The 27,911-nt window shown below is 40.8% G+C and overlaps 1 long non-coding RNA gene across 2 annotated transcripts; it reads left to right on the top strand.

Moving 5' to 3' along the window:
- LOC116965065 lies at window positions 1–27,911 on the top strand. 2 transcript variants are annotated; one of them, XR_006164594.1, is made up of 3 exons: window positions 1–131; window positions 9,008–9,139; window positions 27,839–27,911. It is a non-coding gene; the product is annotated as an uncharacterized LOC116965065 (long non-coding RNA). The 2 variants fall into 2 exon arrangements; XR_004409118.2 differs by lacking the exon at window positions 1–131 and adding an exon at window positions 658–764.

Here is a 27,911-nt window from a genome sequence, read left to right as displayed (position 1 = left end):
TCCCCCCCCGCCCCGGCTCCTTTACCCCCGCCCGCCCCTGGGAAACGCGGCCCCGCCGAGCCCGGGCGGAGGTGGCGGCAGCCGGGTGTGAGGGGAGCGCCGTCCCCTCACAGCTTCCCGCCCCGAGACAGGTAGGCACCGCCCGGGATGCGTGTGTGTGGGGGGGTTCTCGCCCCGCGGAACAGGCGGAGGTTCGAGGGACCGGCTCTGCTCCGGGGAGAGGGCGGGGGGGATCATCGGTGGCTGATTCCCCCCTTTGCACGGTGGCAGGTGAAATGCGGAGTCGAGCCGGGGGTGGGGGGGAACTTAGGCAAGGGAATCCCCCTGGAAACCCGTGAAGCTGCCTGCGAGCGGGCTGCCCGTCAGCCCTGGGAGTTCGGCGGCGGAGTTTCGTTCGCCCGGCGGGGCGGGCAGCGTTGTCCCACAGCCGGGGGCGGCGGCGGGTAGGGACAGGAGATGCTGCTTGTCTGGAAGAGGAACCTTCTTGGCTTCGCTGCTAGCCGGGGATTGGAGCGGTGAAATGGCGCGTTTGGGGCGGGTGAGGGGGGTGCGTGGCTGTGGGGAGGTGGCGAAGGGGAGGGCGCGGGGTGGGCTGGGCGGGCAGGTACTCGGGTGGCCCCGGTGCAGCATGACTTTTTTTTTTTTTTTTTGCACAGAAGGAAGAGGGCAGGAAAGCAGAAGTCAGCAAAGAAGTAGGGAATGCTAAATCCTCACTCGGAGCTGAGCGACCTTCCCTCGCATGACTCTGCGAGCGGCAGGGCGAGGTAGGAGAGGGGAAAGGGATCGGAGTAGGAATAGCAGGAAAGTGCTTCCCGAGGGTCCCATGGAGGAGTAAAAGCTGTGGGAAATTCAGTCAGCTGCTGGTGAGCTGCTGGCAGGCTTAGTCCAAAACACCTGTGTAAGTAGGCCTTGCTCTTTAACACAGGTGGAGTCACAAAACCTCCCAGCAAGTAACTGAAGGAACCACTGAATTTGTTCTTTGCCTAAAAGTTTTTACATCCTTTCCTTTTTTTAGATCTTCCTTTCCTGTGGTCTTGGCTCTGTTTAACTCCTCAGAATAACCTGCGTTGTTGAAGGGAGTCTTTGTCAGAGAGGAAAAAAAAAAGGTCCTCAAAGACAAATGCTATCTTTGTTTAAATCTATTTGTGGATCAAGGTTGTGACTTAACTGTGAAATAGCATGGCTCTTTGCTTATATTAAAAACACAATAACACATTAAAATAATCAAAGTCTTTGGAGGTAACTAGGCTGAAATGCAATTCAGCAGTGTGAGACTAATGTAGGTTTTACAGTACCTCATCTCTCTTGTGAATAAATATATAATTAGTGGTGGGCCTTTTTGCAGCTTTTTGTGGTTTATTTGAAGAAGCATTTCAGGCAAGAGGTTATAATTGATAACACTTTCAATCTTTACCACTTTCTTCATGAGGCCTGTAGCTATGTCTTTAGGTGTTTATGTTTGTTATTGTATGCTATGTTATTTTATTGGTACAGAATGTTATTTTTAAACCCACTGTGTGTTGGTGAGTGGATTAGATTTCCTGTGGACCTGTCTGAATTAGAGTTGTGATTGCCTAATTGCCCATGATTGTGACGAATGAGAATCAATAAACAGCATAGTCCTAGTCTCCTGTTCCTCTTATAATACCTTTGTATCACCTAGCACAGCATGGCCTTAATCTGGTTGTCATTGTGGAACAAATAATAGAGAATAGCACCCAGCACTGTTATACCTGAGGGAGTATGTAGACAAAGCAGCAGGGCTGTTGCCTGCTCTACCTGGAGCATGGTCTTTGGGCTCAGTAAGGTGCTGATGAACACCCCATCTCCTGTCTGCGGTGGAAAATGGGGAGCACTTCCACATCCAGCAGCTCGGGTGTAATAGGAGACAGTAAGAAAGTGGGTTAAAGTACGAATCCACCCTTTCTAAGTTTCTGTTCTGTTTAAAACTTGCAGCTACAATTTCTGGAGTACCTGCTGTTAAATTTTTGGATCCGTTGCTGGATACCACCGTAGAGTTTTCAGGCTTGGGTATGGATGTGGGTGGATGCTAGCAGGTCCTCAGCATCTCTGAAATGTAGTGAGTTTTAAACAGACATGTATGCATTTCATAGCTCCAAGACACTGAAGTCCCAGCTGTCCTCCTGGATGTCATAGGACATTAACTTTGTCCATATCTTCTATATTAAAAATCCAAGGACTCCAGTTAGGCCAAATATGTTAATCCCCCAGAAATCAAATGAGAGCATAAACCTGAAACAGAGATGTCATCAGTGCTCAATTCCTTGCAGTGGCAGGAGGGGGTGAGCAGGTTAGCTGATTCACAGTTAGGAGATCCCCTCCTGGTCTTGTAGAAAAAGGCAAAATGGCCTCAAAAGGCCCTTGCTGAATAGGGTCAACACTTTTCCCGGTCCCAAATTTGATGACCCATGTGATCTTGCATATATTAGGTATAAGTAGCACTCGGGAATTTGCAATGATTTTCTGCAGCACCTTGGAACTACAGTGTAGCTTTGGTATTTCTTCTCTAGCCACAGTTGGTCTGATGGTTTAGAAGAATTAAGCTGAAAAAAGTAGCAGCTGAATTTGGGTAGCCAGGCTTGAAGACTCGCCAAATGCAGCATTATTCCTGTGTACCTTTTCCAGATGTTTTACTGTAAACTAGAGTTAAAAGCCAGTGAAGATATGGCTGAGAGTCAGAGCCATCTGACAAATTTTTTACATTGATTCTGACTAGGTCTTTTGTTAGTCCTTGTTTTATCCCACAGCACTTATGCTTTCCTCTGCTGTTAGGTCCAGAAAAAGTAATTTTTAATTTCTGCAAGCTGATTATGTCCTGCCTCTGCCCCAGCTCTTCTCTTTTCCCCCACACTTCTGCTTCTCTGTCTCTCAGCTGAGGTTATTCAAGCTTTCTGTTTTCCTTTAGCTTAGAAATTTCCCAGATGTTGTAATCCCTGGGTTACTTCTTAGAAACCCCCCACTCAGAAATAGCCCTGGCTCTTTCTCATTGTGGGCTGCTTGCAGCTGGTGGCCACAGCAATTTCTGAGTAGTTTGTGTCTCGAAAATAATACTTCTCCTTGCCCTGTGTTCCTGGAGTGGGTGGACCTGCAGCTTTTTAGCCCTTTAGGATGTGCCCCAGGTGAGGTATCTGTAGGGCGTCCGGGATGGGAGGAAGGCGGAGGGCTGGGAGATGTGGTGCTCCTTCTCTAAATCAGCCAAGAGCGGTCCAATGAAGAGAAAGTGAATTATACAAGAGGCTCCAATGGCTTGATCGATCAAATTTCTGTCTTAAGTTTCATTGGCAGACTTCAATTTCGCTGCTTCTGAGGTCAGACTGTAATGTTGGGGAGTTTGACGAGCATTTGCTGTGTAATAGAACTGTGAGTTTCTGGAGAAGCCCCTCAGAGCCCCAGCGTGACGTAGGTCTTCCCACCAAACTAGTTTTTGATTAATTAAAAAAGTGTGCACCCTAGATAGTGTGAACTCTTTGATAAGGATAGTAGAGACAAGTTATTTATCTTCAGCCTTTTAATACTTTTTTTTTTGACCTTTGCTTATTTCTTCAGTGTTAGTTATTCATGTCTCTTGTATATCCGAAACATCTTTGTTGAAACCGACAGGAGGATCATTGCTCTATTTTCTAACTTCTCAATCTTGTCCTAATCAAAAATGTAAATACATACCTACTGATTTGCATATCATTAACTTCAGAAAAACACTGTCATGCTAAAGTCAATGTTTTTTGGAATCTAATTTTCCTGCCTGCCTGACAAGTAGCACCTAGAATTCACAAACCAAGAATTCTGAAAATATAAACTACTTTCAGCACTGCTGTTTTCTTTCTGCGTTTTTCAGTTCAGCCAGGGAAAGTGATGGTGATTTTTCTAACCAGTTTCTCTTTTCAGTATTCGTACTTCAATAAAAAGCCTCATTTCTTTTTTTTTTTTTTTTAATTATTTAAAAATGAACAAATTTACAATGGTATATGCTTAGACGCAACTTGCCAGCACTGATCTCATCGTCGTGATCATTTATGAACACAGCATCTAAAATATTCCAGGTATTTCAGGGCAAGTACCTACACATGTGGACAGGAACCTGCAGATTTTGAGGAATACATGGAAACCAGGAGAAAATGTCATTGGGCCTAGGGTAGCAGTGTAGCTGACCCTGGATTGCAGTTTCCCTAGCACCGAGCTTTGTGTATGAACTGAAAGATCAGGCTGCGAGTCTCTGTATGGAGCAATCAGTAGACAAGGATATGACACAGGCGCTTTGCCAGCAGTTTACACAAGTGGTTTTGCTTGATGGCAGAGATGCTGAGAATAAAAATTCTTGGGTTCTTGGTTGGTTGTGGAGATGATTGTCACTGACATTTCAGAGGTGCTGAGTATGAGTATTGAAACAGTTGTTCTATCTTTAAGAATAAGCAGAGGAGATTTAGTTAATGTTAAAAACCTAGGGTCTGAAATGAGCCCTTGATATTCATCGTTTGCCCAGAACTTGGGTCTTGTTTTAATAGGCTGCCTTCAAGTCATTGAGTCTGTAAGCCAGCACAGGGTTACTTTGGATCAGGTGCTATAGTGTATAAGGGCTAACCCTATCTGAAAGTGCTCAGTCTTTGAAAAAGGAGATTATCAGCAGTACTGCTAATAGTGTGCTGCTGGAGTGCATTATACTGTTGGTTAGAAATGCACGTTCTGGACCACTTAGGAGCAAACAGAAAGTGCTACTGTTATCGATGATTCAATATAGCAGCTTTAACCTGCCTTTTCTTTCAGGAAGGAGGGGAAAACAGGGTACAACATTTCTGTTGATACGAATAAAGACCTACTTCTAAAGGGTGAGATAAAACAAGGCAAACCGTGGATCAGATTTAAGTTTAAATTATATTTGAAATAGCATTTTGATTTTCTTTGTTATGACACATTTAGCATATGGCTCTATCTGAAGTTTGAGACACAGTAGCTGTATTTCATGCTCAACATTGTTTCTAATAAGTTTCTATATTAGAAGTAAACAGTATATGATCTCTCACTTAAAAAAAAAACCCAACCAAACAAACCTTGTTTTTGGAAACCCACTAAGTTTTTAAAAACCAGCTAGGCTACTGTGGTCTTTTTAATGGAAAGAAGCATGGGAGAGCAGTGTACCCACATTCACTCCTGAGCGTTTATTTTTCACTGTGTAGGGGGGCTGTTGTAGCTAATGGGGAAATGTCCATTGTGCTCAGTGGAGTGAGTGTGCTGTGAGGATCTTGATAGCTCTGCATGGCTGAGCAAGAGGATGCTTAATGAGGGGATGCTGAATGATGCACTAAGTGTTGTGCCAACACCTTCTTAGAGGCACCAGAGACCATGCCTTTACAATTAAATAAAATAGGCCAGTGGCTGTTCTCCATTCCTGAGGCCAAATGTGTGGCACAGCTCCCTCCCACACACCTGAGCTCGCTTTCTTTCCAAAACAGACTGGCAGCGACCAGTCTGTCTGTTGGGGATGGAGCCTGGGCTCTCTGAGCACCCGAGCTGTGCCTGTTCACTCGCTCTCTGGGATCCCGGGGCGAGCAGGCAATTAAGCTTCATAAACAATCTCTGGCCTATTTTGTTTACTAGTAAAGATGTAGCCATAATGTTCAAGACCTTTGGTGTCATTCTTCTGAAATTGTTATTGCACTTTCATGTAGAAGGAGTTGCTGTATATAATTGATTTAAACCATTTCATTCCTATGTTTGGATTCTGAATGTCTCTGATTTAGGTTTTGGTGACACCGTTATACTTAGCCACGTACACCGATTCATCGTTGCAATTTCAGATTCATAGTGCACATGTGCTTTTTGTTTAATTAATCTTTACTGACAAAATATCAGCAGCAGAGTGAGTACTTGACAAAATTTGAGAACTGTGATGAGGATTCAGTCATTATGGAAATACAGTTCTGGGACTAACATTCTTTCAATTACAAACAGAGGATATTTACTCTGAGTAAATTTTGAAAGTGAACCTCAGAAAACCAGTTAGTTGAACGGTATTTTTGTGTTCAACACTGAGACTGTGAAGCTATGGAATCAGCAGTTTAAGCTATAAATTTAAAGTTTAATCACCACAGTCTAACAGAGAATATGTTCAACAATCCTTATTCTTATTATCAGGATACTCCTCCTTTAATTTGTGTTAACACTGGAATATAAATATTTTAAATCATCCAACAGTTCCACCATCATGACTTTTACCTGGGGATGCAAGAAGAGGCTGTGTGTCTTGAATAGTTTGTGACTTCTTTGGGTCATCCTTTCACTTTGTTAAGTCTCAGGTAGGGAGATCTGTTTCTGCATCATTTACAGCTAATGGTCACTGATGGGTTGTACCAGCTGGAATGAAGCCCAACTAGAGCAATGAGGGGAAAAAAGGGTAGGTGAGAAAAACAAAGAAAGATGATAGATATTAAAGCAGCAGAGATGGAGAGAAATAACCAAGAATGAAGCCTATCACAGTTAAAATGTTGCATTATGATAATCATAAACAGGGAGAAAGTGTTTGACCTTCGTGTGGGACATATGCATAAAAATAATCAGTAGAAAAGGCAGCAAAAGTGTTAGAAAAAGTCCTTAAAATGCCATGTATTTAATCCTTCTGGTAGAAGAATCTCTGTTGCTGGTGAAAACTAACGTCTTTGTTTCCCACCCTGTAAGAAATGTAAAATTCTTTTCCAAATTTAGCTTTACTTCTTATACACTCTTTGGCTCTCTGCCTTTCTGGTTGAACTGGTGTTCAGTTTTTTCATTAAGCTGCAAAAGTTGCAGTCAGCCAATTTTGCAGCTGAAAGTCTGTGATGTTGACTTAGGTCTAAAAGACTCAAAGTTACTTGCCCCTTCTTGGGAAACATTTGAAGTGTCTCCTCTCAGAACTTTTTTAGTAGGAAATCTGGACCGGTTGTCTTGGTAGCTTAAGTTGTCACTGACAGTGCGTTATGTATGGGCTCCAATCTAATTTTTAACCAAAATGTAGGCTATAATTAAAATAGGCATATCATTAAAGAATTTGAGATAAGACTTTTCGGGGTACAAAAAGATGTCTTTGTAATGAGAAAAGCCTGTGCTCAGATCCCATCAACCTATTTTAAAAGAAGGGCTGATTGCAGAAACTGTGATGTGTGGTTGGCTGTTAGTGAATGACATTGATGTTCCTCATACGCGTATTTTGAAAGCAGCTTTTCCAGTGAAAGAGAGTAATGTGAATAGGGTGTGTCACTGGAAACCATGTTGCATTTCGGTTAACGGGCATCTTTTGGTTAAAATTGTCATGTTTTCTCATTTCCCCACTATTTTCAAATGTTTTGTTGATAGCTGTAACATACAGAGATTTTTTTAAATTAATCAAAAAGAGCGCACTGAGTTCCTCCACCATGTAATGCCCCTTATGAAATTGTGAAACTGAAGGGATTCCCATGAGAGCCATTCCTCTCTGCCACGCCGCAAGCGGGGAGGAGGAGTCAGACGCCTGCTGCTCCCACTCACCTCTTCTCTGGAGAGGGGCTTTCAAAAGGCCTGATTTGATGAAAAATTGAGTGTAATAAAACTTCTGCCACTTGCCAGCCTTTGGGTTACTCCCAGGACATGCCCTTAGGGATTTGTTGGTAGCAGTAAAAGTAAATTTTAAACTGTCAGGTAACTGACCTGTGGAAATCTTTCACTGGCTCTTTTAGACCAGCTACTTTCCAATTAGATTCCCATACAGCATGCCATCGCTGTAGCAAGCTCAGTAATTTGGCCCATTAATTTAGTCTAGCACGTGTACATGTTTGTAGCCATTATTTCTGAAAATAGATTTTCAAGTGCACTATAAATGATTGTAGTTCTTTGAAATGTTATGTCTCTCTTAAATGATATCGATCTAATTAGACAATACTCTCATAGGACATGACTTTGGTGTAGTCTATTGTTACTAGTTTTGTTATTATACATTACTTTAACAAGACTGCAGAATGACCGTGCCATCAGTGCTGTGGACTGTACAATTTCTGTCTTCTCCAGGAAAGATTAAGATAGGATTTTCTGAAGCCTATTATAGCCTGAAAAACCTAAGCAGGAAGATGGTACCCTTTCCTACTACTGATAGTCACATATCTTTTGTTACCCATTGTCTGTTCCTAGGAATAATAAAAAGAAATGTGACTGCTGGCCAATTTTTCTTTTTTTTTAACCTTATCCTTGGTTGCTTTATGTATTTTTCAGTAAGAATGTCTTGTATTAACTCCCAGAAGCTGCAATTGCTGTGGGAGCAACAAAAGTTGATGTGTACCCAAAGACCTAGTTCAGCTTAGTACTAGCATGTACTGATACACTGTTCAGATTAGACCTGAAAAAGTTGAAAAGTTTAAAATGAAATGGCAATGTTTTTTGGTAGACAAGGCTTGTCTGCTGCAGGCAATTGCAGCTCATAAGCATGTAATTCATATTAGGATCAGCAAGATGTGTCAGCTGTGGGCTCCTGAGAGGAGAGATCTAGAAGAGGACTCAAGTGAAGAGACACCTTGTTTTTTTTCCACTGCCTGCTATCATAATGAAGGAGGGCAGGAACCAAGGCAAAATTGTGGCCTTCACTGAATGGCTTACAGGACCTTACTGCTTTGAAATACATTTAATTAAGGGTTGGTTTCATTTCACCTAACTTTAGTGGTTTGAGTGCCTTCGGTGGTGAATAGAGATTGGCCCTACTGGAGGGCCCTTCTTCCCATGAGGCTCAGCCATCTTTGCAAGAGTGAATTTCTCTTTCCTGCCTGAGCTCGCAGAGGTGGTCGCTTGCCAGGGATGGCAGACCTGGCTTCTGGATCCCGTAAAAGTCATCATTTGTGCTCCGGTGACTCTGGCTTGAGCGGGGAGGACTGAGGAGCTGCCAGGTGGAAGGCTGGCAGCTCTGCTCTCCGTCCTCTCTAAAATGGGCCTGAAACCTGCTTGGGAAGTCAACAGCCCACAGAAATTTAACGTTTTTCCCATTTCTCACTTTCAGCCCTGTTACATCTGCTTTGATCCACCCACTCCCCATCGGAAAGCACAAGCGGAGCAGGGTGCCAGCTGCTGTGCGACCTCGTGTCCGAGAGCGGAGCTGTAAGGTCGTACGTGAGGGGAGAGCGATCTCAAGGTCAGCACTAAATATCTCTCCTGGCCTTTCACCCCACAGAAGTTGTCTCGCACCTCTGGACACTGTTTTTAATCTGTTTTCTTTCCCTTGGCTGGAAGTCTGAGCTCCCTCCAGTGCCGCCCTTTGCGTAGTTACAGCTGGGAGGGATGCGAGCGGGTGTCAGAGGCAGCTGTCCCTCTCCTCCTGCAGTCTGACCTTAGTTTTGAGGTTTCCTATGACCACCATGGCTGCTGGTAGTCGCTGCATACCATCTTTACAGTTTGTCCTTTGATGTCTGCCACCTTACCAGCCTGTAGTTGAGGTGGTGTCTATGCTTTGCAAATACCACAAGCACCACCTGCAAAATTGAACTGAACCTACCATTATTCCATCTGATGAAAAAGCATTACAGAAGAAAAACATGGTGTTTTTTTTTTTTTTTTTTTAAATGCTCCTGCTGTGTGAATGAGGAAAGTGCTTCATCTTGCCATCAGCACAGTGTTTACTTGGTAGTGAAGATTACCTCTAAACAAATACTTGAAAATGCTATCATGAAAGAACTTAGCTTTTGACAAATTCTGATTTTTCCTCTGCCCTTTGCATTTCTATGCTCAGGCTTGAAAAGTTATGTTTTTCTATTACTGTGAATGCCACTTAGCTTGTCAGTCATCTGCAAAACAAGTGTGCACAATAAAGCAATGTGAATTTTTTTTACATCAGTACCCATGAAAAACATTTGAGGAACAAAAGTGTTTGTTTTCTGTACTTTGAGATCCTCAGCTGGTGCTGGTAGCTCTGAAGTCAGTTATGCCACCTCAGAACCAACTTCAAAATTGCAAGTGTTAGTGCAAAGAGCAGGCACTGTGAAGCATCCTTTAAATACCACATGGAAGAAAATATATTAAGTTCCCTAAAAGATCCATACTACAAAAAATGGTCCAAGGTAGTATTTTGCTTCTTTATGCTTCTCCTTCCTCCCGTTCCCCTTTCCGTGATATCCCAATAACACTGTATTCTTCGTTTTTTATCTTGAGGAGAGTGATACCTCAGAGCTGTGTGATGGCAGTGCAGTGGCTTATATCCCATGGAGCTGGATCATAGTGTGTCACTGTTTCTTTGGTTTCCAGTGGATTATGTTTCTAATCCCAAATGTCTACATACAACAGCGTTCTTGTGTCTGATGGCTTTTCCGCCTTCCTTTCTATTGAGGGCATGATCTTAATTTTTAATGAGTTCCTGAAATACAAACCGTCTGTATGTGTTGAAGGCAGAAAAGAGAAAGAGGTTGAACTTTCAAGTTCAACTGAAAATTTAAACATTCCCTTGACATTTTCTCTCCTGTGGTAATCCACCTATTTGGTACCACTTTCTCTTCTGTCAACAAAACTGGAGTAAAACTTTGAGGATTACTGTGAAACTTTCCTTACATGAGGCTTCAGATTGATAAAGAAGGAGTAGAACTCCATGAAATTAAATTCATCAAACTACTTTTTGCTTCCCTTTTTGCAAAGCTCCCTTGTTTGCCAAATACAATGCCAGTTACGCTGAATGTAGCAGTTTAGCAATGTTCTCAGCTCTTGGTAATACACTTCCAGCAGAAAATGCATACTGACTTTTTTTTGTACAGTTTGTTCATGCCTACTATTTTTATTCATTGACAGAATATTGTGTAGTGCCTAATGATGTGTAGTAGTATATTAATTAATATTTATTGATAATTAAGATTCTATAATTTTTAAATGAAACTGAAGATAATATTGTACTGAGGTCCTCAGATATCAACATTCCCTTACTGGTCTTCCAGAAGTGTAAAATGGTCCTAGGAAGTATAGTCTAATTAATGACGCTTCGTAATTTATATTGCCTATCAGTGTAATCATTAACCCAAGACTTGCTCCACAATGTTGTTGCAATCATTGTTTTTATTTTTTTCCCTCTTAGCATTTGGGTACAGCTGAATTATTTATGAAATTACTATTCGGTATTTCAGCTTCTCTCCAGTTCTGTCAGCTCTCGCTTTGAAAACTGCTTTTTAATCTGTCTTTCTCTCTTTTAAAAAAAGCCTGCTCGAACTAGATGGTGGCTTTAGCTTTTCAGTTTGGAAATTTGGGAATTTTTTTCTTTTATTTTTTTTAAAACAGTTTATTGTATTGTAATCGCTAAGTAAGTAGCTATAAATTATAATATTTTGAAGAGTTTTTAGAATGAGAAGCATCGTGTATACAAATCTTTAAATATGCAATCTCTGAAAGACATCTGTTCAACTGGTGACCAGAAGAGTGAACAAGATTACTTGTTTTCTAGACCTTTACTTATATGTCAGTTGGTTAAGAGATAAGGACTTCCGATTTCCATGTAAATACTAGATCTTTCCTTGAGTAATAAAGAAATTCTGTGATTATAGAACCAGATTCACAGATGTAAAACAACAAGAAAATAAAGCTCAATATGAAAATGAACAAAAATTAATTTAATTCCTGTTTTAGACTCACTTTCCACTGAGTCTGTGGAATCACATCAGTGGGAGAGTTTGGTTGGGTCCCCTTGGGCACTTCTGGCTGATGCGCAAGTTCCTGATTTCCTCAACATGTTACATTTCACCCACAGAATGTTTTTGTCATTCTCTCACAAACTGTACACAGATGTGGCATTGATAGTTGCAAATATATACAGAAATGTTTGTGTTCCAGCAGTGCCTCGAGGTGTTAAACAGGTGGCATTTCATCCTGCTACATACCATAGAGAACATTGTTTTTGCCTTTTTAATAAAAGCTGTCTGGCTTAAATGTAATGTAAAAATGGAAGGTAAAAAACCCCAAGTAGTAGAGCTGGAGGAAGTAATCAGTATATACAGTCTTGCTGTAATAAAATATGGGCATAATTTTGCCAGTTCAAACCATGCTAACATTCTTTCAAAATGAATTAATAAATTCATATGAAATACTTGAATACTATCATGCATTTAGATAAACAGTCATGTAACCATTGAAGTGATTTTATTAGGTAACTGTAAATACTTTGTGCATTTTTGCTTCACGGCTATCTTGTATACTTGATATTTCTGCCATGTGAAAGTCTGAGAGGCTGGTACAAGGGATGCCACGCCTTGTACTCTACCTGTGTGTGTAAGGGTTATTTGGTTCATGCTTATTTTCGTTTCAGGCTTCTTAGGGAGCTTGTAGAGTCTCTGTTACTGAACACTTGTAAGAACAAGTAAGAGATACCTGTTGGCATATACCTAGGTCTATTTTATCTTGCTTCAGGGCAGAGAATGCACTAAACACCTTCTTGATGTCTGTTGGGCCTAATTTGTCTGGTATTTAATCTGCCTGAAGTGGTCAGCTAAAAGCTTGCTGGTAAATAGTTTATTAAGCTGAGAAACTGTAATTGAATTTATTTTTCCTGAAGTATTCACTGAATGTTACACACTAGTTTTTTCTACTGATGATAATCACTTAACTGTTTCTTGAAAATTTCTTCATTAATTCACCTGTGTGTGAGGAAGACAAAAATCACTTGCTTGTTGGTGTAGAGCATTTTGCTAAAAGAGCATGTAGGCCCATGCAGGGGGGTGTACATTCCTGCTCTAGTTTCTGGATGTGCATGATTTAATTAATGGATTGGCTGATAACAGGGTGACACTTTCTTAAAAAGGACAGTGTGGCAAATTCCTGGCACGCTCACTGAATTATAATGCTTTAGAAGGGTCACTGAACTAGTTAAGAAATATTCTAGGTGCACTCATCTGTTGCTCAGTCAGAGGAATTCTGCAGGATGTCTGTGTACCCTGACTGGAGCTGCTCAGAGGTAGATGGAGACACACTATTGGTGGTGTCACTTTTGGCAATATGTAAAACTCACTGGAATGCCTGAAATTACCTTTCCATGTACTTCTTTTCCATTGCAAAGATCGTCATGATTTCTTAGGTCATGATGGAATGTGTTGCCCCAAGGACTGTTCAGTGAGGTCTCCTAAACAATGTCATTAATTTGGTCTGTCCTTTGTGAAATGCTTAGGTTTCTGTAAAGAGAAAAGAGCGCGGTGGCCTAAGAACAGTTGTTTTCAATTTCTTGAAAAGGCTGAGAAATGTGTTTCAAAAGCCGTGAAAATAATATTGTGTGTAAGTAATTGATAGTTATGCGCATTGGGAACATTTTTATTTTTTTTTTTAACTATTGCATCTCAAGCCACAGCAATGACAATGATCCCCAAAGCAGGAATTAGTAAGGTACAAGGCTTTTGTGTAGTACTTTTCAACTCAAGATCAGAGGAGCGTGCAGAAGAGCTGCTGCTGACTTTTAGTGCTACCAAAGTAAATGTTATTTTAGTTCTACTGGCATACTCCCGAAAAGAAGCTGCAAACAAAGTTACGTTGGTTCAATAGGATTTTAGAAATTTTATTATGGCAAAAGAAATATGTAAGTTAGATTTTAGTTTGTCTTACCCAAAGCATTCACATCCACTTTATCCCTTGCCAGGGAAAAAACCTTTAACTGCTTTGTGTTTTATTTCTTATTTACTGGGTTGCATTCCAGAGTTGCTGTGGGGATTGCTGTTGTAAATGTCATTGGTGGCCATGTGATAAGGGAAGCGTAACCTCCCAGAGTCTTTGGTAAAAGTTTTCTCCCTTTCTCAAAAGAAATTTAACAGGCAGTTAAAAAGCAGAGGCTGTGAAAACCTTCAGGCCAGGCAAGTATGGGAAAGAGAAAGACAGAGCAGCTATCACTCAGGGCTGGGTGTGGGTGGAAGGAGGAGGACTGGTCCCCTCGCAGAACAGCCCTAGAGCTAGGGGAACCAAAAGATGATGAAGCTGAGAGTCAAACAGGATCATCCTTTGAACCTTCTGGGCTTATTCTGATTTAAGCTGTGCAAGGACGAAGGGTAGTGTGTAGCTAAAAATTGAAATTGCTAGTTGAAATTGGTAGATTGGTTTAAAACAGATAAAGTACATTTTTGTACAGTGGATATTGTACTGTATAGGCTTTGTAGCATATGACTACCAAGACAAAGCTTCTAATAAGGGTAAGAGACTTCTTGGAACAATGAAAAAAGAATTCTAATGATGCTGTCTGAGTTGGACTGGGTTAAACCCAAAACATAATATCTGAATACTGTTGAACTGGGGAATGTGTTGACCTCAGCCTTGCAGTTCTCTGCTTGGTATGGTAAGGAAACCTGGTCAATGCTGGCAACAAAGCATTCTTGGAAGACACTTAGGAATTGTGCTTTATTTGGGGAGGAGAGAATCTGATTTTTTTTTTTTTTTTTCCCCTTCTCTCTCTATGAAACAATGTCTTGATACAGGGTTTTCAGAGCATCTAGGAGATCCAAAAGTAAACCTTAGTGCGTTATGGGGAAACTCAGTCACCTCTTAATTGGAAATGTCACATTTCAGGTGGGACTTTTCATAGAATGGTTTGGGTTGGAAAGGACTTTAAAGATCATCTAGTTCCAACTCCCTTGCCATGGGCAGGGACACCTTCCACCAGAGCAGACACTTCCAGGGAGAGGGCAGCCACAGCTGCTTTGGGCACCCTGGGCCAGCGCCTCACCACCCTCACAGTAAGGAATTTCTTCTTAATATCTAATTAAATACTGCCCTCTTTTGGTTTAAAACCATTACCCCTCAGCCTGTCCCCACACCCCCTGATCCAGAGTCCCTCCCCACCCTTCCTGTCCCTGCTTTAAGCTGCTCTCAGGTCTCCCCCCCACCCCAACTCTCTCAGCCTGGCCTCCCAGGGGAGCTGCTCCAGCCCCCCAAGCATCTTCGTGGCCTCCTCTGGCCCCACTTGAGCAGGTCCGTGTCCTTCTGCTGTTGGGGGCCCCCGAGCTGGCCCCAGCACTGCAAGGGGGTCTCCCCAGAGCGGAGCAGAGGGGGAGAATCCCCTCCCTGGCCCTGCTGCCCACCCTGCTCTGATGCAGCCCAGAGCATGGTTGACTTTCTGGGCTGTGGGCACACGGTGCTGGCTCACAGGCAGTTTTCCATCCACCACCTCCAAGTTACCTGTTGAAGGGCTGCTCTCAATCCACTCCTTGCTCAGCCTGTGTTTGTGCTTGAAATTGCCCCGACCCATGGGCAAGGCCTTGTTGAACTTCGTAAGGTTCACATGAGCCCAACTCCGGCCTGGCCAGGTCCCTCTGGATGGCATCCCTTCCCTCCAGAGTGTCACCACACGACACAGCTCAGTGTCATCAGTGAACTTGCTGAACTTTTACTGATAATGTTGTGTTTTAAGCTATTCAAAATATTCTTTGCAAATTGAACGATAGATAACAAGCATAAATATCCAGTTTGCTAATTATGATGCTAATAGGCCATTAACAACTGATTCTGTTAGCATTTAGTGATGATACTTAATTTGGGTTGCTTACTATTGTGTTTTCATTTATTGGTACTAATGAGCCATGCGAGATACTCATGTGATTTGTCCTCTGAAGATTTATCTGAAAAATATTGCTATAAACATAGTCCTTATTGTTTTCCCCTCAATGCCGTTTATTCACTTTTTTTTTTTCCTACTAAAAATCATGTAGTTATAATTTCCATACTCATAATTTCCATGCAAGTGTCCTGCAAAATTTATGTGCAGCGAATGTTCTTTGCATGCCTTTTCAGTGCCATAATTTCTTCTGATTTTTCTGTGGTTGGTACTGTTATAATGTTCCTAATAACAATAAGAAAGGATAATGATGTGACTCGTTGGAGTTGAGATGCTGTGTAGATAGCATCCACCCACATCACGTTGCTGTCAAGGAGGGTAAAGGGGAGGTGGATAGAGACAGAGCAGCCTTGCAATGCAAGTTGTGGCCAAACTGGACCATTGCAGGTGGACTTGGTAATACGGTACCAAACTAAATTTTGACTGGATAACATTGGATAGGTTAGATTTGTGGTTTTTCCATAATGCTTGTGGTACCTCTCCCAGCTGAAGCTGTGGCCAATAATCTCACGGAGGCAGTGACATGGTACGTTCAGAGCCCTTGACAGGTTTTTCTCCAGGAATGGTGTTCAGTTGTGCTTTGAACATGTGCAGAGCTTCAGTGACTGTTGGCATCCTGTGGTAGTGAGTTCCTCAGCTTCATGGTGTGTTTTGAGCTTGTGAGACTCACTTGCTGTTTCTTACTCCTTTTATTAGAGGAGGTAAGAAGTAGTCTGCTTGTTTTCTCCAGCCACTCATGATGGTACATACCTCTCAGTAAACTTTCCCCAAGCTTAAAAAGTTGTAATACATTTTTTTTTCTGTGCGTGCTAGCTGTTTTCTATATTTATTTTCCTGGCCAAATTTCTGTAGCTTTTCTAATTCCACCCTAGCTCTTTCCAGACTCGGAGGAAGACAGGGGAAGAATAGAGCCAGGGCCTTCATTTCATGTGACTTAGTGTCTTTTATTTTGTTCTGTATTTTTCCTAATATTTTAGTTACTGTGAATGCAGCACATAAACCCGACACTTGCTAAATACTGTATTGAATGGCAGTAATTAACTCAGTTTCCATTGCTGAATGTGTAGAGCTGTTTTTGCCAATATCACTTAATATTTATCAACTTCATATTCAATCTGCCATTTTCTTACCCGGTCATCACCTTCTGCTGCTTCCTGCTGCCAGCTTCTCTCCTCCCTTCAGATTTCTCCTAGACCTTGTTGAACGTTAAGCTGGAAACGCTCAGAGTGTGATCTAAATTTTGCTATTTGATGTAGCTCTGCGGACAATTAGAGATTCGTTCCCTGTAGGAAATAGGACCCAGAGCTGTTCTTTGGAGGAAGAGCTCTCTTTGGAATCCTCTGGGTTAGTTCAGAGAGGTCAGGCTGCTCAGATCTTTCTCTGGGGATTATTACCAGTAGTGACTTTTACACCTATTTTGTGATCCCTGCTTTTATTTATTTCTTCCACATAGTCAGAAAAGCATACTCGGTCACCTAGAGATTAAAGAATAGTTTAGTGGAAGTCGTATACATCTTTCAGCAAATGAGTGTTTTTGTATTTCACACCCACAAATGTGCTCTTCACAGTTCCAGATACGTTTTTTCTTTCTTTTTAAGTCTGTGGTGCACCCTGGAATTGTAGCTTAGGTCAGGGTGACACCCTGCAGTGTTAACTTTGTTTAACTCCTGACAGACACACATCTTGTATTTTCAGCGGGAAGAAGGGAAGGGTTGTTTCTGTCTGAGATTGCATTTGAATCAAAATACTCTGTTTCTCAGGGCAAAGATCACTCAAACAGAGGTTACAACTACACTGTGTATTTGAATATTTGAATTCACTTAACAAGCTACGTGGCCATATACTGCTTTGGGGCATATTAACGTTTATTTTTTCTGCATGGAAGGTCAGTTCTCCATATAGCAATCTACATCTTTGCAGAGCTGGTTTAGTGATCCGTAGTAGCCGAGTGTCTTTTTATAGGTATATATGACTTTTACAACACCTTATTATTTGGGGATAAATTTTCTTAGTATTATATTATTTCGTAGTATTTATGGGACTAAATAAACAAATTTGTGGATAACAAATCTAGGTTACGTGAACAAGACTAATTAACATATATAGGCAGCTAAAACCAGAGAAGGGAACAAGCTATGAACAGAAGAAACACATGGCAAAAGGCAGTGTGACCCATATCTGAAAGTTAGGGAAAAGTATATGTGCTATCTTTAATTGTATTTACACTTTCCATATTGTAGACAGATCCATGTTTGTAAAAATTGAAGACCCTAAATTACATTCATTTTATGAGTAGGATATAGTGCTGAATAAATCCCCTGCAGATATAATAACTGATTGTGCAGTTCTGTGCAGTAGATCCTTTCTGGAAAATCCAAGCAAATAAACAAACTGATGTCTGGTATAACTGTTTACTGCAATATGTTAAATGAGCAAGGATTTTATATCCATGGCTCAGATGCTTTGTTGGTATTAATAAATGAAGTTCCACTAATGTGCTAAATATCTCTGTGGTGATTCAGAGAAGGAACAGTATTTTGTACTTCTCTGCAGAACCCGAGTCAGCAGACCTTAAATTCAATGCTGTGGTAATAAATGGGCCAAGTCCTCGTACAGGGTATATCCAGCCATGTCTGTCCGGGCACGTAACCGGCAAAAAGCTGAACAAGGCTCACGGGGATAGGGATGGCACTGTCCACACGAGTGATGTGCAACTGTGCAGCGGGGAGATGGACGGGTGCAAAGCTGCCTGTCAGAACTCAGCACCAGCACAACAAACAACCTTCCTGCAGAGAGTAAACCCAGTGCATTGCTGACCCACCAGCACATAGCTCATGTCTTCGTATCAGTAATGGCATGCGGGCACAGGTAACAACATCGCCGAGGTGATGTGTTTTGTGAAGGGAAGGCAGCACAGCGCAGCTGTGTCTCATGGGCACTCAACTGGAGACAGCTGGAGTCAAGTGTCCTTTACATAAAAGGGCCAGGCTGCCTTTTAGGGGTTTCTTTTCCTGCTGTAATTCTTTTGTCATGAAAATTTCAGTGTGTTTTCAGCTAATGTAAATAAATGTTGCATAATTTGGTTGATTGGCATGGGTTTTATTTGTCTAACTTGAGATCTCCGCTGAGACTTTTGTACATCTGTCAATTTTATTCTCCTTTCTCCCGTCCCTTTATCAGAGAAGATGTGTTTGCCTGGGAACAGTGACTTCCCTGGAGATGGTGGGTTGTTAATGAGACTCAAAATTGATACCAGGTTGTTTTAAGTGAGCTTGTGATCTTAATGCCTTGCTTGCATGTGGCTATCAAAATGCGCAAAGACTTATAAATTTGTAAGTTGTGGAAAGCTTTTGTATTTTCCCATTTGTTGTGCTTCCAGTTCTTTGAGTCTTGTTTGTTTGCTATTTGTATTCATAAGGGAAAGAAGAGAATCCTATCCTAGAGTAAAACTAAAAAGACAATATATTGTTGTTAAGGATGCCCAAGATTTGCTTCCGCTCTACATAGTGGCTGTGTTAAAGCACATAAACCTGTGTTATAATATAAATGAGTCTAATCTGGTTGGATACTCTCCAACATACATGGGGATATCCCCGTTTAGGCAGCTCAAATAATTAATGGGAATGTTTTATTACTTGCTATACCTACTTAGGTCTCATTCATTGTAAACTGTGCTCATAGCATGTTATGAGGCTTGTGTTTTCTTGTGGTTTTATTTTCTCATCTGGTTCCCTTCCATCTCACCACATTTCACAAGTAAATCCAAGGCTGGACTAGGAAGCTATGTCCCAGATCCTGTTGAATTGAGCGATTGCATTTAGGGAGGCAAACCCTGCCTGGGTGTCTGCCTGAAATCTGCTACAAGGCAAGGCTCACATGTTGCTCACTTAAAGGACATCTCTCCCTGCACCGTGTTAATGGAATGAGAAGAATGTATCCCTGGTGATCTGGGATAAACTGAACAACTTGTATTTTGTGTGGTTTTCACTTTTCTTGCTTTGTTTTTAATTTTCTCAACGAAGAGACTGTGCACCATCAGATTAATTAGGCCTGATGAATTTTCTTGAGATCATGTGGCAGCAGCTCTTAACCTTTGCAGCTTGTTATATGCGTGGTTATTTGCTTGCTAAATCTTAACAAAATTTTAAATTAGCACAAATGTTTTCTTTATTACTGACATGGCTGTCATAGTATTTTTAGTAAGAACACTTTAATATTCCATGACAGGTTGATCAAATTATTTGAAATATATTGCTGCATTTTATCTTGCATTTCTATTTCCTTTAAATACAGCTAGCATGATAAAAATTGGTTTATTTCTTCTGATAATGGCAGATGTTTTTTCTTAACCAAATTTTTAACCCAACCCCCCCCAAATGTGTTGCAAATAAACTGAACCGAATGGGAATGGATTGACCTGTGTGTTCACATCACTGGAGTTACAGACAAGGTCTGACAGTTGAATAATTTACATCTGAACAGGTTGGGTCTCCTTGCACAGGTCAGCCACAACTCTGGTTTCTCTCCCTTTCATTACTCCATCTTTCATCTCTCTTCACTTACCATAGCTCAGCCAGGAAAGTTAATGAAATCCTGTCTTTCACTAAAATTCCGGTCTTCAAGAGAATGATAAAGAAACAGAGGCTGCAGCTGCCGTCAGTGATTTGTGATTTATAACTGGGGGGAATAATGTCCCTCCTGTTGTCAAAACTGTAACAAATGTTTCCACAACGCAGCAATGATTGTTGAGATGGTACATGTAAATAAAATAGAGCCATTTGGACTGCTGAATGTGTGGCAAATACAGTAATCTGATAGTTTGAGTAGATGAAAGCTATTTCTTCTTTTTAGGTAATCATAATCTGTGGATTTCATTTACTTCTTGAAAATATTTGTTTCCTTTTTGATCAACAGCTGGAAACATTCACAACCCTTTGAAAGTGCTGAAGTCTAAAAACCAAGCAGCTCACTTTTGTTTGGTAAATACAGTTGACAGGTTTTCCTTTGAGTTCAGTCTCAAAATCCAGTTACAGGTGTAGGTGGAAAATGGGTACAAGTCTTTCTGTGAATCTATGTTTCAATGTTGTCCACTTTCTCATAGAACAAGAGAGTAGCAACTTTGCAGTGCAAAATTTGGGATTGACTTCATGGAGGTGGACAGATCTGATGAGTTACATGAAAAATGTACCTTCTGGCTTTTCGAAAAGTTTTTATTATTTATTAGTTATTATAGATTTTGCAGTATTCGGGAAATGAAATAATTATGAGCCATGAACTGAGGATGACACATTTTTCTTTCATCACTGATTGCTTATAATTTGCAGTAATACTTATTACTTTAATTATATTGCCATTTTATGTTTAGATAAGCATAGGAAGGAGGTATTTTTCTTTCCATAATTTAATATTTCTTTTAATTTGCTACAAACAGGCAAAAAATGCAGGATTTGATTCTGGTCTTTGATTCATTATCATAAACTCAGAATTTAAGCTGTTTGGAATTATATTATTATTATATTATATGTCATGGCTTTCCTAGTAATATGAGTCTCCATAAGTTTATGTTTTGGAGTGAAAATGCTTCATTTTAGAAATATTTAACATAGGCATTGGATAGGTTCCACACAGACTTTTAGCAAGACATCCAGATATTTTTTGGGGATGGAAAAGGATTGTTGGCAGTGTACGTTTTATTCATGAGCTTGACTTTAATGCTCAGTCAGAGTATTGTGTATACTGCAGTTGTTCTGGTGGCTACGAACCATCCCTTAATGAAGTGTCAGGCGACAGAATTGCTTCATGTCGTCTCCCTATTTTAATTCTCCTTAGTTGATTCCACGCTCAGAGGTCTCAAGAATCCTCATGATGTAAGTTAAACCATGCTCTGCTTCAGGTGATTGTCTGTCCAACTGTTTGGAATACAGCTGCTATTTAAATATCTTGCAAGCTCTTCTGATCCTCATTCTTCAGTGTTTTCCCTAAAGGGACCTTTTTAATGAAGATTATACTACACTAAATAATCTGTTAGAGAAACCAGCAGCCATGAGTGGTATGCTCTGAATTGGTGGCTGTCCCACTTTGTGAGAGGAGGAGGGAAATCAAGAAATCTGTTGCCCTAAGGGTTCCTACTATAGCTCCTGTACTTGGGAGATCGCTGGTGTAAAGCAGCACAATGATATGTTGGATTAGAAGTTCTGCAAGACAGTTTGGGCAGCAGTACTGCCCAGTACCATTTTGAGTTTGGGAAGGATTTTTGCCTGTTACCGTGCTTGTCCCATTTAAAGCCCCTGACTATTTGTTTTCTATTTAAAAGTGGGAAATGTTTGTAGGAAAGGCCTGAATTCTGCCTAAATTGGATCAGTTAGATACATTCAGCTTATTCTGAAATAGCAAAGTTTGGATCTTCTCAGATCCTGATAGATTCATATTTATATCAACTTGTTTATTTATGGGTTACTGTACTCCACATTTATTTAGGCTAAACAAGCTTCATACATCAAATACATAAATTCCTGGCTCTTCCTGTCACAAGAAAGTTTTGCTTCATATGCTCATACTATAGCACCACACACCCCTTTTGGCTTCCAAATGCAAGTGCTCAATTTGTGTGGGTGTGGAGCAGAGACAAGAGCATGTCACTTCAGCAAGGGAGTTGCATATAATCTTAACTTCACCCATGCACTATTCCTTCTGCATTACACATGGCAAAGGCATTAAGAGATCTGCAGTTTGTGTGCAGGTCAAAACCACAAAGCGAGGTCTAACAACTATTTAATTTGCTAAGTGTTGGAAACAGGTTTAATAAGGGCCATTAAAACCAAGTCAGCTGCAACACAGGTCCAGGTAGGGTCATGAACATTGCACAAAACTAGCAAAAGTGAAAACAACTCAGCAGTCCTCTGCTGTTGCATGGTCCAGGCAGAGTCTGTCTCATGGAAGTGATCTGGGTCTGCTGAACTGGCCAGTGAGGGGACCCTGAGCACAGCTCAGGTAAGTGGGATAAAGTCCTGCTCATGACTTTGAACCTTGTCTTCCCATCTCCTCCAAGTCCAGGGAATTGGACGAAGCTGTCTGCTGCCTAGATGGGAAGGAGTGGCCGAGAGATCTCTTCTGTAGGTCTGCTTTGCATTTGCATGGAACATCCCTGGTTTTGTGCTCACTTTGCTTATGTTGGTATATTTTGTTGTCCAAATTCTTGATGCTGCCTTTTTCCTGCATCTGCTGAGTGTCTTTGAAGAGGCAATGTGTGGGACTGTGGAGGTTCTCTGTGTCTTTAGTGTATATGAAATTAACAGTACATATTTATATTGTCTGGTTTTGGACAGGAATTACATTTTTGTTTTTGCTGCTAGCATGAACTTGCTGCCATAAGTAATGAATAATCTGAAGCTCCAAAGCATCTGGCATATTTGAAGACCATTCTCTGCTACCACACAATATACAAGCATTTAAGCCGTTACGTTTAGACTGCTGAGGAAAACAAGATTAGAGTAGTCGAGCATAGCAAAAAACCAAGAGTCACAAATACGTGAATTCATTTCAGTAAGTGTTCAAACAGCTGTAGACTTCATATTTAGTTCTAAAAAGGTCCATGTGGAGTGCTTTCTGTTCTGAATTTTAAATATATGCCCAAATATGGTCTCTCCTGATGGATAAAATAGCCATTTTTCCACTTTCTCAAACTGTTTTCCTGATTCTGTTTGCATTTCGACCTTGTGAAGAGACTTTATTTGCTTTGCCTTTATATCGTGGCAGAATTAGATGATAGTAGTCCCTCAAAGTCTCAAATAGCTTTTCCCTTGCTAAATTAATTTTTCAGCTTGTCGCTTTATTCGTTGCTGAGCTGGAATCAAATCAGGTTTGCTTATTAAGTCTCTCTCAAGCAGCATTTGAATCCATCATGTGCATATGTGCCAGAGACCCAAGCCTTGGTCCTAGTACTTACCTCAGTATTTGAGCTCTTGATTTAACATGGGAAAAAAGTGCAGAATTCAGTGTGTGTGTTTGGGGTCTATTAGTATTAAAGACGTCTGGGAGTCTCTGAGTATTACTAAACTAATGGACTGCCTGGAGCCTTACAGTGCAAAGTGCCTTCAGCTGTCTATAAATTGTATGAGTGTACTGTTAAAGCAGCAGTTAGTACTTGCATGTAGCATAACTGCACTGCTTTGGTGGTTTTTTACTAAACTGGGTCATGTAAGGTGTTCTGTAGTCATGTGAACCCTTCTGGTATTCATATTCTCTAGACATGATGTATAAATTATCTTTGATTTCAGAAGCTGCTAGTAATGTGAACTTATGTTCAAATAAAAGGGTCTTCAAGGTTGATGACATTTTTGTGTACATGAAAATAGAGAAAACATTTAGGATGCTGTGATAGCATTAAGATTGTAGGGGCTGTGTGTGCAGAAAAGTTAGGGATAAATGAATGAAATGTGTCGTTTTAAATAATATTAATTAAAACGTGCTAATCCTGTAGTTGAATGCTCCAAAATGCTTAATCATTGAGTGTTTCAGTATGTCCATTTTCTGTGCCATCCCCATAAATTTCCAGAGATGGATATTTGTCTATGGCTGTGCAGACATCTGTGCAGATAAGCTGGCTGGTCGGCTGGGAGCCAGTTCAGAAACAGAAACTGGGGCCCTCTGGCATTGAAATAGCGTTGGGAAGTTATGCAGAAATATTCTCTTGAGTTTGCCAATATGGTTGTATGATTTTTGTTGACTTGTGTTTGTGTGAGTCAGAATACTGGCAGAATAAATGCATGTTTGTCTGCCAAGGAGTTTATAGACATGTCTTATCTACTCAGTAGTTGAATTTGCTTGAGCTTTGCTCTTATTAGTAACTTTTATGTTCTTAGGTCTGCAACCCGGCACAGAGAAATGCCTGCAAACAAGGTTATCTTCCTGTATATAAGATTCTCATTAAATGTACATATTACCATGAAAACAGAGAGTGTGAAAAAGTTGACATTTTCATTCCACATGTTAAAATTCATACCAATATTGGAACATTTCTAATTTTGAAACTTGCCAAATCTGAGGGAAGGTTTGACCTGTGTCCTTTTGGGAATGTTTATTCTGCAGCAGGCTGGGAAGGTGAAGGCTTTGCTCCAGCAGTGGAAGCAGCTGCAGCACATGGTGCTTGGGGGGCAGCATCCCGGCTAATTCACCAGGGGGACAGGAGCAGCAGAGAGACACTGAGAGAGGACTATAAATACTGCATGGTTGCAGCTATACTGCTCTCTGAACCAAGTTTTTGTTGCTACGTTGCACACTGCAAAAATGTCAGATCTCTTCAGTGTACAGCACTGAATCACGTGAAAATAACTAACTGTACCATTTGTCTCTGTTTTGGCTTGGAGTTACTGTTTGGTGTTTTTTAGATTGATTTGATAAGGAAAATGGCTTATGTGATGCTGCTGTCAGTCTTTTCTCCCCTCCTTATCATTATCCTTCTACTTCCCAGTGGCTTTTGAATTTACTCCTCAACTTCAGCTAATTTTTTTGAAAGGAACAGAAATTTCTGGCAGTCTTACGTTTCTACAAACATGTTAAAAATGGGTGATTTGGTGTAGGAGAGACCCACACCAGAGCTCCTGTGGAAGGAGAGGCATGGTGCCTGTTGTGTGTGGTGTGTTGCCTGAGGGATGAGCCTATGCACGGCCGTGCTCTCTTACCCAGCCACACATGAGAACAACCTCTAGAAGAGAAACCTGTTGCGTTAGGAAGTAGTAGGACTGTGTGAGTAATGTGGGATTTTGTGGCACAGAGATTCATTTAAGGGTGCATCGGAGGCTCTGAGGTAAAGAGGAGCTTCTGCTCTACTGATCTGGTGCCTTGAGGAGAGGAAAAAAACAGGATCTTGGGTGGACTCAGGAATTTTGGTCTGCATGTGGGTGTTAAGAGAATCCTTTTGCAGAAACAAAAGAGAGGACAGTTGCTCACTTTTCCAACAGTGGTGTCTTTCTTGGCTGTGCAACCTCACCCAGCCTCATTAAGAAGCCAGTATCGGCACCACTTAATTTGTTTTCAATGAATTTGCAGTACACAAATACTCTCATTTAAAAAGCTCTTCCTAGCTCTTGGCAAGCCACTATTTTTCACATTTTTTTTTTTTTTTTTATCCTTAGGGTTAACTCTGGAGAGTACTGTGAAAAATAAGTTAACATCCAAACTACAAAATGGTGTCATGCTACTGGGTGGTTTTTTTTAAATAGAAGAATTAGGCCTCCACACAGAGCAAACTGCTGGCATTCTCCTGTCTTCCACGATAGAGTGCAAAATTCTCTGCAGTGAGTTTCTGTAGGCTTTATTTGTGTGGGGTATTTAGCAGCTGAATGTTTAACATTCATGTTGCTTTTGCTATTTGTTTACTGACAAGATCCCAAAATATTTGTTTAAGGTTCAGACTATTGCTGCAGATACACCTTTAGTAAATCTTAGCAATATCTATCCACAACTGACCAAGTTATAAATCTTTTCTAAAACAGAACAAGCTTGTTTTTGGAATATGTAGAGCAGATGTGTTAGCATTTGTGAGAAATTTTGGAAAGTTTATTCTGTGATGGATGTAGCCAGTCCCAGGTAATTCTTCCTCCTCTATATTTGGATCCATTTAGAAACTGAAAGTTGGTGCATGTAAAAGAGAGAGTTCAAAAGTGAAAGCAGTTTATCCCTATTCTCAGAGATTAAGAACCCTCTCAGGTTACTTAGTTGAGTTTGCTTTGGTTTTAGTCTGCTGACTTCTTTCCTTGTGTGGATTCTGTTTTTGCCATGTGAGAAAGCTGATGATCTTTCCTTACCTACCTTTCCTGTGACCTTCACGATCGTGGAGATCATATTTATATCTCCTGCTCTAAAAATGGAAAACCTACTAGGTTTAATGTCAAATGCAGCTTACTTCTATATGATATACAATACAGTAGTTCAGTGTGGGAAATGTCCTTCAATAGCTTTTTTTGTTGCTGCTGTAAGATAGTTGTGCAGAATTATGCAGGTGCTGGAGACAGATTTGTAAGTATTTTCTTCTTATTCAAAACTTTTTGGATAGACTTTGACATATTTTACTAAAAATAAACAAACCTATCTTTATTTAAAATAAAGAATGGTCTTAAATGCACTGAAAGTATATTTAAATGTTTCGGTATGCATGTACATATTGGCATTAACTATTACTTGAATGTGCACAGTAGGAAGGGTCTGATAAAGCATAGGCTAAGGAGGGGTGAATTTGAGGTGAAGTTGGTTTTTATTTCTATTGGAGTAAATGGAGTGGTGCCAGTGATGTTCACAGAATTATCCTTGTGTAATTCCAGTTTCGCTTATGGTCATGTTCTATATTTTTTCTGGAGCTGCATGACTGCTTTACACTTTTCTTCTGTCTAATGGAGAGTGCCTGTTTCGACCTCTTAATGTGGTTAGAAGTAACAGATGTAACATAATCTAGTATTGCGTTTTGATGGAGTACTGTACACCAGAGTACACCAAAAAGTAAAAAAAAAGTTTGTCAAACTTGATTTTGCGATGGAAATCTCTGGATCTTCTCTTTTTTATATCTGTAAAAGGAGGAAATACATGTTAGGCAAGACTTTTTTCAGCATGAATTTCTACCCACTAATGAAAGCAATAAAATCTGACTCTAGTTGTGCACACTTCAGAGCTTACCAGTTATCCAGCTATAGGCTATCCCTTACTGTGCCAACAGCTGGACTGTGATGCTCAGAACACGTCTGCTAATTTGGGGAATCTCTTTGGAGGGCTGGAAATGTCAGACCATAATTTCTGGATCTCAGGTGGACTTGGGGAAGAAACAAGCATCTTGCTACTCAAAGTTGGGCTGTTCAGCAAATGCATGACCAGGATGTCCAGTGCTTTGGCAGGACTTAAGTCAAGGAGGATGTCTGTGGGAAACAGCAGAGCAACATCTTTCAATTTCTGTCAGATTTGGCCTGAAATTATGTCCTTCCTTATTACCAAAAGAGCCTATTTTTGCCTTAATACTGACTTCATGCTGCCAGAAGCTCTCTGAAGTGAGTGAAGTTACATCAGGCTCTGCTCTTGCAAAGCTATGCATAATACTTGTGTTGCAGCATGATGAATATGTTGGAAGATTGCAATGTGATAAACTTCCTTTATCTCTTGCAGACTAACACATGAAAATCCCCTTCGTGCTGCAAGGGTTTCTGCTTTATAGATTTTAAACAGGGTGGTCGTTAGGTCACTGAATTTGTTTCTCTACCTGTCAATCTTCTTTATGTCTTTCTGTATTTTTTGCAGGAATCTGAGATGAGAGACCGCTAGATTCTGATGATCATCTTGACACCATTGCTCTCATCTGTATATTGACAGG

Source organism: Tyto alba, unplaced genomic scaffold (genome assembly GCF_018691265.1).
Source record: "Tyto alba isolate M040663 unplaced genomic scaffold, T.alba_DEE_v4.0 Super-Scaffold_8, whole genome shotgun sequence".
NCBI lineage: Eukaryota > Metazoa > Chordata > Aves > Strigiformes > Tytonidae > Tyto > Tyto alba.
Note: the sequence above shows the minus strand (reverse complement) of the source record. Positions and strands in the feature narration are given on the sequence as shown.